The sequence below is a fragment of the Petaurus breviceps genome, unplaced genomic scaffold (assembly GCF_028583685.1).
Source record: "Petaurus breviceps papuanus isolate PSGF00001 unplaced genomic scaffold, PetGlider_PUasm1.0 174, whole genome shotgun sequence".
Classification (NCBI taxonomy): domain Eukaryota; kingdom Metazoa; phylum Chordata; class Mammalia; order Diprotodontia; family Petauridae; genus Petaurus; species Petaurus breviceps.
Window position 1 is genome coordinate 19,303,119 of NW_027185761.1, and position 15,032 is coordinate 19,318,150.

Sequence of the window (15,032 nt, forward strand, 5' to 3'; positions counted from 1 at the left end):
ACAACGAGGTACCTGGCCTTGCTAGAGCATTAGGAAGTACTTGGAGGGACAGGCGAGGTCGTGTGGCTTGAGTCAGTAGAAGGCCCTGAATTCCAGACTGAAGAACTTGACTGAACATGGTAGACACTGGGGAGCCATTGGAGTTGGTCTAGGAGCGGACAAGAAACATGATGGAAAGCATGACTGTGTGAGGAATGCAAAGCTCAAAGACTGGAATGAGTCACGGAGCCTAGACACTTTCGTGTTAGAAAGACTCACCAGCTCTCTCCTAGAACAGCAGTTCTCAAAATGGCAGCCCCTGAGGCCTTTTTAGGGAGTCCTATCATCAGCATCAGCATCATGCAAACAATAGTAATACAAAGATGTTCCTCATATAACCCACATCAGCAGAAGCCCTTTGGGGTCCTCAGCACTTTCTGGGCCATTAAATGATGACAAGCACTGACAGCCTGTTACCCTTCGAGTTGTGAGGTCCCTACTTTGTCTCTCTACTCTCCTCCTGCTCCTGAGGCCATCCTTCCCCAGGTCACAAATCTATCTGTGTCCTGTTTCTGCAGAATCTGGCTGATTCTTTAAGAATCCTGAGGCATCTCTCCCTCCTAAAGGTACTTGTATTTTAACAGCAATTTCCAGAAAACCAAATAACTTTACAACTCAAAAGAGTAACTGTCTTAATGGCAGGACTTCTGTAATAGTAGAGTGTTACAGATAATACAGTAGCCCTTTGGTGGGGGTGGGGAACTTCTGGCTTAAATAAAATCACACGGTGTATGTAGGTGGCTGTTGACTTTACCTACAGAAGGAGGTGGCCTCTATCCCTGAGCCGGATGACTACACCTGACCATTACAGAGTGAGACCCATATCTCAGAAATGGAAAGGACCTGCCCATTGGGATTGCTGAGACACCATCAATGATTTTTAAGAGATTATGGTGAACAAGAGAAGAATTACCAGATTGGAGAAGTGCAAATATTGCCTTGATTTCCAAAAAGGAGAACAGACTAAGGCCAGAAAACTACAGGCTATGATCCCTGGGGAAAATTCTCAACATATTACTGAAATAGTGGTTAGCAAGCGTCTAGAAAAGAGTACAGTGATGACCGACCACCAGCATGGCTCCATCAGGAAGGAGTCACATCAGTCTGAGCTTGTTTCTTTTTTGGACGGGATTCCTAGACTAGTAGATCAGAGGAATGCTGTAGCTATCATTTAGCTAGATTTCAGAAAAGCATGTGATTGTGTTTCTCTTGTCATTCTTGGGGGGAAAAAGACAGAGAGATATGGGCTTGAGGATAGTACAATTGGCAGGATTTGGAACTGGTTGAGTGGCCAGACACAAAGAATAGTCATTAATGGTTTGATGTCCACTTGGAAAGAGGTTTCCAGTGGCTCCGGCATCTGGGCTTGGCCCTTTGTTTGACATTTTTTAGTCAATGATTTGGATGAAAATGTAGATGGCAGATTTGCAGATAGAACAAAGCAGGGTGTGGTGGGGATGGTGGGGGTGGGGAGAGGGGATAGCTAAAACATTGGTCGACAGAGCCAGCATTCAAAAAGACTAGGTCAGATGCCAACAAGGTGGAATTTAATTGGATTAAGTGTGAAGTCTTACACGTGGGTTCAAAAGGTTAGTCTTATAAGTACAAGATAGGGTAGGTGTGGCTACATAGCAAGTTTTAGTGGACATGGGTTGAGCTGTATGATATGGCAACCCAAGAGTTGTGATGTTAGCCAGGCAGCCCAGTGGATAGAGCATGGGGCCTGGAGTCAGAAAGAACTGAGTTCAAATCTGGACTCAGATACTTCCTAGCTGTGTGACCCTGGGAAAGTCACTTAGCCCTATTTACATCAGTTTCCTCAACAGTAATATGGGGTTAATGATAGCATCTACCTCCCAGCGTTGTTGTGAGGATCAAATGAGAAAACATGTAAAGTGCTTTGCAAACCTTTAAAGTGCTACGTGAATGTTATTATTATTATTGTATTAGACTGCATTGATAGAAGTGTGCTTGCTAGGACCAAGGAGAAGAGAATCCTGTTGTACTCTGTGCTGGTCAGCTCACTTCTGGAGTCATGTGCTCAGTTCTGGCCTCTGCCTTTTAGGGAAGAACATTAAACTGGGCATGGTGGTACATATCTATGATTCCTGATACTGAGGAGCCCAAGACTGACGAATCTCCTGGGCTAGGGCGTTCGGAGCTGGAGTAGGCTAACATGATTGGGTGTCCACACCAAACTGAGCACCAACATGATGAGCCCCTTACTGGAAGGCACATAGACTTTCTGTGGAATGGTGAGCCAATCTGGTTCAGAAATGGAGCATCCCAAAACTCCCAGGCTGATCACTAGTGAAATCATGCATGTGAATGGAAAGGAAGGAAGGAAGGCAGGAAGGAAGGAAGGAAAGAAGGAAGGAAGGAAGGAAAGAAGGAGTGAAGGAAGGAAGGAAGGAATGAAGGAAGGAAGGAAAGAAGGAAGAGAGGGAGGGAGGGAGGAAGGAAGGAAGGACCCAGGAAGCAAGGAAGGAAGGAGAAAGGAAGGAAAGAAGGAAGGAAGGGAGGAAAGAGGGAGGGAGGGGAAAAGAAAGAAAGAAAGGAGAGGAAAGAACACTGATGTATGTGTCTGGAAGTGTTCAGAGGAGGGTTACCAGAATGGTGAAGGACCTCATGCCAGATGAGGATTGGTTGAAAGAGCTGGGGATGTTAAGCCTGAAGATAAGAGTAGGGACATCATAACTATTTTCGAGTATTTGAAGGTGGTCATGGGGAAGAAGCATTATACTTTTTCTACTTGGCCCCTGAGGACAGAACGAGGAAAGATTAGTAAAAGGTGGAAGCTGCAAAGAAGCAGATTTATACATGCTATGAGGAAATTCTTGCTAGCCATGAGATCTCCCAGAAGTGGAGGGGCAGCCAGTCCCCACTCACTGGACATCTTTGAGCTAAGGCTGGATGACTCCTTGTTGAGAATGTTTCAGTGGCTTCTTGTTCAGGCATGGTGGGGTCTTCTCTAAGAGTCTTTATTCAGGCTGAATGGAATAGAGTAATTCAATGATGCAAATGTTTATTAAAGCCCTACTATGAGCTTAGTGCCAAGGGGAGGTATATGAAGATTAAGTAAGACAAAGTTTTCCTTCCCCTGTTGGAGCTCATTTCAGACTATGTTAGCTTATATGAGCAGCTGCCTTCTAGCCCTAACATTCTACATTCTATATTGGGAAAGGCCGAAGGAGTCTTGCTCCGCTCTCCCCAGACTTTTGGTGATGGGGTCTCTAGTAGGGGAATATGACACAGATGTCCAAACAAGAGTCTTGTCACCAATGAGCCAAGGAAACCTAATTGTAAGACTTCTTGGGCCTTTCATCATATAGGCAAAATGTTTGTTGACTTTCCCTCTTTGAAGAATTTCTCATCTTGGCTCCTTGAACAGGTTGGGTGTTCAGAGAATGTTCAGATATTCTGCCCAGATGCTTAGAGAAGAAACTCCCCAGGCTCTGAGCTGCCTCTTAGGTCCGTTTCCCAAAGGGCCCTTTCAAAATGACTGAAGCTATCATTAACTATCATATGCATCAGCATAATTTCATTCGATGTGATTCCTCCCACACACTCCCCTCCCCCACTTATTAAGTGATGGAGTTATTTGGGAAGTCCGGATGGCAGCAGCAAGGATGTATTCATGTGTGTGGCTGGGAGAGCCCACCTATAAGGATGGGTGCCCTGATAAATACCACTTGTCCTCAGGGGCATTTTTATGAGAAATAAAAGTGACTCGGGACCAGAAGGAGGATGCTGGCTCTGCTTATTTATGTACTTGTCTGCTTGCTTGGCTGTTTCTAAATTTGTTCATTTATTCTCAGTAGGGACACACAGGATCAAAAGACAGCAGGAAAAAAAGGCAAAGTGGATCAAGAGGAAAAAGCCAAGTACTAGAACCAAACTTTAGCATTCGATGTTCTAAGGTCCCTTGTGTCTCTGACAATCTCTATTCTCACATTTCTTGTTCTAAAGGTCCTCCTAGCTTTAACATTAGATGTTCTAAGTTTCAAACGCTAATGTTTGTTTTTCTAACATCCTGTGTTCTAAGGTTACTTCTAGCTTGAACATTCTATTTATAAGTCCCCTCCCAAGTCTAAGGGACAGTTAGGTGACACTAGACTTGGAATCAGAAAGACTTCACCCTGTTTGCCTCAGTTTCCTTATCTGTAAAATGAGCTGGAGAAGGAAATGGCAAACCACTCCAGTATCTTTGCCATGAAAACCCCCAGTTGGGATCATGAAGAGTTGGACATGACTGAAATGACTAAACAACAAACTATATCTAATATTTTATCTTCTAAGGTTCCTTTAAGTGATACACTCTATTCTAAGAGCTCTGCAAAAAGCTCTGATGTTCTAGGCCCTAAGGGTCCTTCCTTATCTATAAAAAGCAGATTCAATAAAGTGTGTTTCAGGTACTGTGACTGATGCTGGTGAAATGAAAATAAAAATGAAACATTCCCTGCCCTTAGGGAGCTTACATTCTAGTGAACAAAATGTACAAATAGACGTAGATATTAAATACCTAGGAAATAAATGGAGAGGAAGCAGAAAAGGGCCTCCGTCAGCAGGGGCATGGAGAATGCAGTGCACTTCTTGTAACAAATGGTCATTCCTGTCTGACATTCTAGGCTCCCCTAATCAGGTTCCATCCTGCCCATTCACTTTTATCTCCTAGGTACCTTCTTGTTCTGTCCAGATCTCTTCCTTGCCTGGCAAATTGTTGCTATTGTTCAGTAGTTTCAATCACGTCTGACTCTCTGTGACCCCATCTGGGGTTTTCTTGGCAGGGATACTGCAGTAGTTTGCCATTTCCTTCTCCAGCTCATTTTACAGATGAGGAAACTGAGGCAAACAGGGTGAAGTGACTTGCCCAGGGTCACACAACTAGTACATGTCTGAGGCTGGATTTGAACTCAGGAGGACGGGTTTTCCTGTCTCCAGTTCTGGTGTTCCACTGGGCCACTCAGATGCTCCCTATTTTCCATAGTAATTCCCACCTCCACACCTTTCCTCATGATATTTTTCCTGCCCAAAAGACCCATCTCCCTTTCCTGCCAATCTAATCCAAAGCCACCACCTTCAGGTGAACGAAGCATGGCAAAGGCACTGGGAGAAGTGGGGGAACCAAAACCCAGCAAGGTTCTGTCCTTGCCCTAGGCCCTGATTGTGTCTCCTTCCTCTAAACTCTATTCCCATGGTCTCTGTTCTTCACCTCAGTCCTCAGTCATGTGATGCCTAATGCTCTTCACATGTCTGATGTGTGAGTGTTTCCTGTGCTTTGCCAGACCATGAGGTGGTTAAATGTCAGGACCACAAACTTCTCTGCCCCATACTGTGCTTATTCAGGACTGATACCCAACAGGTCTTCAGCTCTTCTTTGTGGACTCACTATCTCATCCTCACTTTGAGAGTCCAAATCTTAGAGAGTGGTGGAGTGCAAAGAGAGCCTGATTAGAAGTCAGAGGCCTTGGTTCAAATCTCAGCTCTGCCAATGTGCTACCTGCTGGAAATGACTCGCCACTGGACTGAGGTTCCCCCTTTGTGAAAGGAGGGGCTTAAGCAAGGTGAACTCTAAATGCAGTGATCTGAAGACGACTCTATTTTGTGCATTTAAAGCCTAGACAGTTGATGGGGTACAGCTTGAGCATAATTTTATGGGAACTGAATATGCTGTGTACCCCCAGTGTGTGGCCCAGAAGTCTTGGCTGGGTGGAAAAGCAGAAGTTGGGCTGGGGGCAGAGTGACTGGGCTTGGGTGAAAGAAGAGAGGATCTCCAAGCAGGGGTTCTTAGGTTCTGGGGGCTCATGAACTTGGGTGGGGAAAATTCAATCTTTATTTCTACATAATTGGTTCCCTTTGTAATTCTCTGTATTTTACTTTATACATTTAAAAAACATGACTCTGATTTGGGGTCCCTGGGCTTACCAAAAGGATTCATGATGCAAACAAGGTTAAGCACTCCAGCTAGGGCCTCAAGCTTGTTCCCATCCCATTCCCCAAAGCAATTATTCCAAATCTTTTCCTTTTTCTTTAAGCCCCCAAAGGCACGCGCAATCCACTGTTGTCCCTGGTCGTGGTTCTGGATTTCACTTTCTGTAGAGTGAGGAGGCTGACCTAGGCAGTGTCAAAGCTTCCTTCCAGCTCAGGGTCTGTGATCTGACTTCTCATGCTCCCAGTGTCTGGTAGATTGAGGGCAGTTGAGTACAGAAGCATAGTCATAGTGCATCCTGAGCGGTGGGGAATGCACCAGTGCACTGGAGCCTGTGCACCAAGCTCCTCTGGCCTAACAGGGACCCGCTCCTAGTCACAGCCTTTGGAGGCCGGGCTGTGAACCATCCGTCCCTTCCTCCTACTTCTCCAAGATCCAAGGCGCACCAGTGCAGCGTGCCAATAGCAGCCACTTCTGAAAATAACCATCAGACCTTTGTGTGCAAACTGGCAACTCTTTTTCTTCAAAGCAAAAGGTTTTCCCCCTTGGCCTTCCCCCAGAGCCCTGTACTCACAGAGCCTAGCGTCCTCTGACTAGGGGTTTTACCCTCAGAAGATTCTTCACTCACTTTCTAGAGCGGGATAAAACCTTGCTCCCATCTTATAGATGGACCTTGCCCCTTCCAGGGTTGTTGTGATGATCCAGTGAGTGGACATATCCAAAAATGCTTGGAAAATCTTAAAGCACTCTGTAAATATTGTTGTTATTACTATTAATAGACATGGGAGGACTGATAGAAAAGGACTTAAGGAGGTAAAGTGGAATTATGGCAAGAATGCTGTCCCTAGAGGCGTGGGTTCAAATCCCACCTCCCGAATACTCTGCCATCCTTAAAGTGCTCTATAAATGTCATTATTATGACTATTTGTTTGACCGTGGACAAGACCCTTAAATTCTCTAGGCCTCAGTTTCCTGGTCTATAAAATGGGGAGAAATTAGACTCTATGGTTTCTGAGATTTCTTCCAGCTTCAAGTGTATGATCGTATGGATTTCCCAGGAGACTGGGGTGGGGGGAAAGCAGAATTGCTTCTCATCTTAGACTTGGCTTCTAATTCCCTAGTGTTAACTCTTTTTTTTTTTTTTTAAGCAATCGGGGTTAAGTAACTTGCTCAAAGTTACATAGCCAGTTGTTTCTGGGTGTGGTGCCGAGTATCTGAGCCCGGATTTGATCCAGGTCATCCCGACACTGGAGCCAGTGCTCTTACTCGCTGAGCCACCTGACCACCCTTAAGCAATTGGGGTTAAGTAACTTGCTCAAGGTTACACGGCCAGGTGTTTCTGGATGGGTGCTAAGTGTCTGAGCCCGGGATTCGATCTCCAGGTCTTCTCAACACTGGAGCAGGTGCTCTTACTCGCTGTGCTACCTGGCCGCCCCGCTAGTGTTAACTCTGTAGGTATTGTGAGAAGAGGCAAGCTTCTTGCTATGTAGGAGAAAGTGCTTTAAACTCACCCAACTTTATAGCTTTTCACCTTGAATGGACAATCTAACCTCTATGGACCTTAGTTTTCTCATCTGTACAATGGGGCTAACGATCCCTGCCTTGTAGCCCCCCTTGTAGGGCTGAGGTAAGGATCTGGGGAAGGCACTTCCATCGGTGTGATGGGTAGTTGTTGTCACAGAATGGGAGATTGTTTTCCAATTATCCAGGAACGAGTTGGCTGGCCCCAAATCAATAGAGAGCAGTTCTTGCCAGCCAGGCCAGTGTCTAGCATCTACATGATACTCTGTAGCTCAGATTCCTTGGAAAGGCAGGTCATAGGGCAGAGCCTGGGGGAATGGTCTGGGCCTCTCTGTTCTATCCCATAGGAGGGGGCAGCCACTGAGTTCTGTCTGGACTACATCTTATGAAACGGAGCTCCTGGCTCCAGCCTGCTGTTGTTTGGGGATAAACACTCCCATGTGTTTGTAGAAGATGTTATGAGAGCTCTTCTGGAGAAGGGGGAAGAAAGGGAGGGGGACTGTCTCTCCTCTGTTTCCTCTGTCTTTCCCTCAGGCTCATGTACACATAAACAGAGTGGCTACACATTTTAGGCCCTCCTGGCCCTAAAGGGTGCACCCAGGAACATTCCAAAGACATATGGTGAAACCCTACACAAATACAGAATCTAATCATAGATGGCCGCAGCTCAGAGGAGTCTTGGAGTTCATTTAGTGCAATGCATTGCTTTGCAGATGGGAAAATTGAGGCCCAGAGAAGGTGAGTGAATTGCCCATAATCACATAGTGGTAGGGACAGAATTAGAATTCAGGTCTTTTGACTCTCCAGGGCATTTCCCATGTTACATCTAATGGTCAGAACCCTTAGGTAGAAGACAGTTCTGAATACCCTTTCCGGTTATTCCTGCAATGTTTTGGAGGCTGAGAATTTCTCATCTCCTGATTAGAAAGTGACTGGGCCTGGGGAGGCAGGGTGGTATAGTAAAACCAGAAGGGTCAGAGCATCGGGAGACTTCTCATCTTGGCTCTGTCTCTAGCTACCCGAGTGACCTTGACCAAATCCCTTTATCCCTCAGAGCCTCAGGTCTCTGTGAAATGAAGGGGTTGAGAGTGATGCAAAAAACAGAAGGAAAAGAAAAGAACTTCAGAGGAAAATTTAAAAGTATACAAAAGTTAACAGAAGGAAGGAAATTCACAAGGGGACAGAGACAAATAGGGTGGTTTTCTTACTATCATGTTAAATATAATGAACAGTAAAGCAGCAACAACCCCCCCCCGCAAAAAAAACCCCAAAACTAAAAAAACCTGAGTGTAACAGAAATTCACAATCCCAATCTGTTCTTTACTTATGACTTTTTGTACAAATAAAACAAATGTAGCCAAGATCAGAAGGAAAGCAGAACATTGGGGAAAAATTTTATAGACAGTTTCTTGATGCTTTTTAAGTTCCTAATAAAGGAATAAAATGTAGGGGGATGGTTGAGCTCTCTCTAACATTCAGTGGTTCTATGATAAGAGGAAATAAAGGACCTGAAACCTCTTTGAAAAGAAGTTTGATTGATCAGTGAATTAGTAAGTATCTATTCAGTGTCTTAAGAGGTGGTGATAAGGAGGGAGAAGATCTGAATCCTGGTGGGGACAGCTTGCAGAAGCACAGAATGAAGGGGAAAGCATTTATGGAACATTTCTATGTGCCAATAACTATGCTCAGCACAGGAGAGAGCGGGGCTGATGACTGCAAAGCCCTGCCTCACTTAAATCCAATTCACTTGCAAATCATCACTCTACTGGTGTCACTGGTCCTCTTCAAGAACAATGACATTTTTTAACCACTATACATCTTGTACTTTGTAGTACAGGGTTTATTCATTTTTTTCTTTTGGAGGCAATCTGTGAATTATTTCAATTGGCCCTTTGTTTTCTGTGTTCAGAAATTCTGGACAGTTTTCTTTCACTATTTCTTACATTATATTGTTTAGATTTTTTGACTTGTGCTTTTCTGGGAGACCTATAAGCCTTAGTTGTCTCTCTGTACATCCTATCTTCAAGATCAACATGCTTTACTTGTATGGAGATCATGTTTTCTGTGAACATTTTTTTTTTTCAGATTGTCCTTCACTTCTGTGTATTTTCATTTCTATTCAGTTATGCTTTGTTTCATTGGTGAAACTTGCCACCATGGATTCAAGTTTTTCTATTCTGCCAATATTTCTGCTGTGCAGGCTATAAATTCTGCTCTCATAATTCTTATTTCTCAGAATGCTCTGCTCAGTCAGGTATTGCTTCATTTTCCTTTGTCTTGCAATGTTTGTTTATAGATTTCTGGACTCTTTTGGCTGATCTGGAGACCATATCCCCTAATGTTTTCCCTTTTAATTTATCTGCTTTTACCCAAGGTCTTTAAATGAGTTTTCTTTCTCCTGAGATCTTTGGTAATTTCAGTCTTTTCCTCTTATATTTCCCTCTTGCTCACTTTTTGATTATTTTCTCCTTGAAGGTGGTTTCCCGGAGGCTGACCCTCAACATGGTCTCATTCTCCTCTCATGCAGGGCAATTCACATTTTATAGTCCTTGGTCTCTGCCCTAAATGACTTATAGAGTGGCAGATTTGGCCCCAGATGGATGCTGGGCTTTTCTGCCTCATGCTTAGTGGAGTACCACATAGCCACACATGTATCCTGCCCCAGTTCCCTCTGTCCCTCAGTTCTCTGGCCAAGTGATACCACATCACAGGGTACAGGTACACTGCTTTCCCAGCCTGAGCAAGCTACTGTCTTTTAGTCTTTTGGGGGGCATTGGGGTGGGGGTAGGGTTGAGTTCTGTTGTAAGCCCAATGTGTCAGCTAATGCAGCCTTGCAAGAGTGGCAGGCAGTAGGGAATTGCGTTGCTGAGTGGGCACTTGGGGATAGGGATTAGCTTTCTCTGCTGTTAGTTCAATGACATGTTACCTTATTAGAGTTCTTGATGTCCTTGACTGTGGATACAGCTGAAATTGCCTTATCTCTTGCACATATCTTATTCTGAAGAGGTTTGAGAGGTTATGAGGACTGGAGAAAATGTCCAGTCCTTCATCTTGTTAGTCATATTACCTCTACATGATGATAACTGGAACCAAATAGCAATTGGTTGAAACATCCTTTCCAAGAATAGTAGTATGATTTGATTGATATTGTCAGAGCATGGGGAGGAAGGGAATGTTATACAAATGAATAATAGTAAATAATGGTACTTTAAACAATAACTTAATGCATGGAGAATCTTATCAGTTTTGGGGAGCTCTTTAGACAGGTCACTTAAAGAACAGATCATGGAGAGAGATACCCATGAAATCATGAAAGGAAGATGGCCAGAGGTATCCTAGTCAGAGGTACTTACATATGGTGAATTCTCACTGGTCAGGATTATGGTGCCCCAGGGTAGGAGACAGAGTGCTAGGGTAGAAGTGGAAGGTGGAGCCCACTAGCATGGAAATAACTGGAATGCTTTGTGGTGGGTCTGGAAGAACCTACATATACTGACCTCTCAGAGACAAGAGATGCAATGTTGAGTAACAGCAAGGAGGTCAGGTCATATGGACCACAGAACATGAGAAGGGGAATAATATATCACAAGGCTGGAAAGTTAGGTTGGAATTGGGTTATGAATGGCTTCCTATGCATAACAGAGGAAATTACATATGCTTCTAAATGCAATAGGGAGTCCCTGGAATTTACTGAGCAGGAGAGTGACACGGTCAGACCTATGTTTTGGGGATATCAGTCACCGAGGCCTGGAGATGATGCTGAGCTCTATGAAGTTCTATCAACGAGGTGCAAGTCCTAGCAAGCTGTAAAAACTTGGAGCAATGGCCTGGTTAAAGCATCATAAACATGTTGTCCAAGGACCGGCTTGGCTAATGTCAGAACGGCTCATCTCCTGAAAGCTGGCCAATGGATGATGGGTTTTTTGGCCACAGCCTTTCATTAAGCCATCTACCAAGGCACAGAGGGGGTGGTGAACAGGCACTGGTAGAGGGAGTACCCACGCAGATGGCACCAAAGAGCCTTGATGTATTAATGTAATTCATGTAAATAATTAGTGGTAATTTTTTTTTTACATAACAATCATCATGCCTCAGTCTGCTCCTGATTCCCCCCTGTGTTTGAATGGCTGTCATATGGAAGAAGGATTAGACTTGTTCTGTTTAAGCCCAGAGGGCATAATTAGAAGCCATGGGTGGAAGTTTCAAAGAGGCAGATTTAGGCTCAATGTTAGGAAAAAACTTCCTATTAATTAGAGCTGGTCCAAGAGCAGAAGGAGCTGCTTCAGAGGTGGTGAATTCCTCAGCCTTGGAGGTCTTCATGCACAGGTTAGGTGATGGCTTATCGTGTGTGTTACAGTGGGAGTTCCCAGTGTGTAATGGTTGGATTTATGAAATTATTTTTGGTGTGCTTTTTAAGTGCTAAATGTTATAGAAGTGAATAATAATCAAACTATGAATGGCGATTGTTAGACTTTGGAAATGATTCAGGCAAGATACTTAGGGAATAACATGGTAAATAATCTGCAGAGAACCAAGTACTTGCAGGTGAAAAAAAAAAAAAACAATGCAACAGCTTTGGAGGGTAGAACTTATTTCTCTGTAAAATGGAAGGTTTTTCTCAATCATCTCCCGAGTTCCTTCTAGTTCTGCCTTTCTGTGATTCTGTGGTTACTTAGCTCTGAGAAGCTGACCTGGTATTTGCTCCAGTGTCACCTCCTGTCCAAGACCTTGTAGATGGAGTAGTTAGGTCTCCTTTGTGCTGTGATTTGAGAATCCTGGGCAAGTTCTCCTGCCTCAAAATATTTCTGTAAGAGTGAGGGCATTAGGGGTGGCTAGGCGGTGCAGTGAATAGAGCTCCGGCCCTGGAGTCAGGAGGACCTGAGTTCAAATCCAGCCTCAGACACAACACAAAAACTAGCTGTGTGACCTTGGGCAAGTCACTTAACCCAAATTGCCCTCCAAAAAGCAAAAAAAAAAAAAGAATGAGGGCATTAGGCTAGATGGTTTCTGATGTCCCTTACAGCTTTAGATCTATGAATTTCTGATGTTCTAAACCTCCATTGAACTATCATAGTACTTGAAATCTCACCAATAGCAGAATATATCTTTAGATCTTTCTTTCCTTTTTCCTGTTCCTTCTTAAAAATAAAATACTCCAAGTGACTTGGAATCATAGGTTCATAAATTTAGATCCTGAACGGACTTTAGATATTACCTAATCCATTCCTCTCATCTTACAGGATCCTGAGGTCCATAGAGGTTGTATGACTTGCTATAGTCACACATGGTCACAGACCCTTATTTTCACTCTCTAAGGTCTTAGTGAGCTCTCTGCTCACTTTCCTCCCAAGAGGAGGAATTTAGATGAAAGTGTAGATGGCATGTGTATTGATTTTGAGATGGCACAAAGGGGGAGGATGGCTAACACACTGACTGGAAAGACAGGGGATCAAAAGATCTCAACAGACTGGAGAGATGGAACAAATGTCATAAAATGAAACCCAGTAGGGATAGATATCAAGGGTTGTACTTGACATTTATCAACCTACCAGAAAAAGGTGGAAGAGTCATGATTAGACAGCTCTTCATGGGAAAAAAAAATTTTTAAGCTCAGTATGGGTCTACCATGTAACATGGTAGTCAAAAGGAAATAATGTAATCCAGGTTGGGCTGCCATGTTTAAAGCAGGATCATAATAAGCTTGTCCAGAGCAGAGACAGCAGATTAGATGTTGTCACCTGAGGCTCTTTGGAAGAACCCAAGAGCATAAAGTCTGGAGGACAGAAGACCTAGGAACTATGTGCTAATTGTTTTCAAGTATCATGCTGTCACATGAACGAGGAAATAGACTTGTTCTTCTTGGCTCTTGAGAAATAGGATTAATGGGTAGATATTACAGGAAGGCAAATTTTGGCTCAGTCTAAGGGAGAAGCTTCCTAACAATGATGAATCATATTTTACAGTTAAAAGGAAACTTACAGGCCATCTAGACCAATGAACTCATTTTGCAAAGGAAGAAATTAAGTCCCAGAAGAGTTAAAATGACTTGCCAAAAGTCATACACATAGTAGGTAGTTAAGCCAGAATTTGAATGCAGGGCTCCAGACCCCATATTCAGTGCACTTTCCCTTACTTAGATCTGTTCTCATATGGAAGGGGTTGCCTAGGGAGGAAGTGAGATAGATCCCTGTCACCATAGGTCTTCAAACAGAAGCTGGATAATCACCTGTTGGAGGTGGTATAAGGGGAGCATTGGATCACAGATTGAGAGTGGGAAAGAACCTCTGAGCTCATTTACTTCAACCTCTTCATTTGCTCTTAAGGTCACACAGCTGGCAAATAGCAAAGCTGGGATTTAATCCCAGGTCCTCGGACTCCAGCTCCAACACTCCTGTCAGGGTGCCACATTTCTAGGTCTCTGTGTCATGTCAGGAGCTGACCAGAATGGTCTCTAACGTAATTTCTGACTCTAAGATTCTGTCACTCTAAATATGACTTGAATTGAATCGAATAGTCTGTCTTTGGTGTCCCAGTGATAGCATTTCCCTTTTAGTCTTGGTGTGGGGTCGAGAGAGAAGGGTTTTATTTGTCCATGACATCAACCCAGAGGGAATGCTTGATGGAGCCACGTTCTAATGATGGTCTAAAAAAATCCCGGGGACCAAGCATAGTCTTCTGTCCCCACACGAACACCCAGGGCATTTACTTGTGTTTTTATGAGCCAGAAGCACGGCAGTCCAACCTGGCTAATCTGGGCTTGTTTTTGCTTTGTCTATCTGTCTGGGTACCTAGGAGATTGGGAACCCCTCTCATGACATGTGTGCACTTTTGACACAAGCAAATGTTGCTCATTTATACAATCTGGAGGGAACCATTGGCAAGGCACTTTTAACTCCTTCTCTTCCAGTTTCTCCCTAGAAATTTCCCTACATCCCTGCCATGTGCTTTAGTAGGGAAGCTGTCAGACAAGTACATATGCCTAGATAGTTCTAAAACAAATCAGTGTATGTGTGTGTGTGTCTATCTTTCTGAGACCAGATCTGTGATTTTATTGGTATAAGGAGTTTCCAGTGAGAAAATTCTTTTTAACCTATATAGATTGGCATTTACTCTGCAATCTATAATTTTAGAGAATTACCTGAGGACATGGAGAAGTTAAATGACTTGTCCAGGGTCATGCAACCAATATGGGTCAAAGTGCACACTTGAACCCAGGTTATTCTGACTTTATGCATGATATAATGCTGCCTCTCATCTCTCTGGAATACAGTGTGTGAATGGAGCCTGTCTTTCACTAAGATAACTTCCCCATCAGCACCTGCCACAATGCCTGAAATTCCACTATTAGAGAGTCATTCCTGTGGATTAAAACCTTGTTACTCCTTTTACAATTTAAAGGCCCCTAGGAAAGTTAACACTAGTGTTATCACCTTTTGTCCAAGCTATTAACACTCTACAGTTATTAGACAGTTACAGAGTGGCAAGCATAAGAACTCTTCTTTCTTTCTTTCTTTCTTTCTTTCTTTCTTTCTTTCTTTCTTTC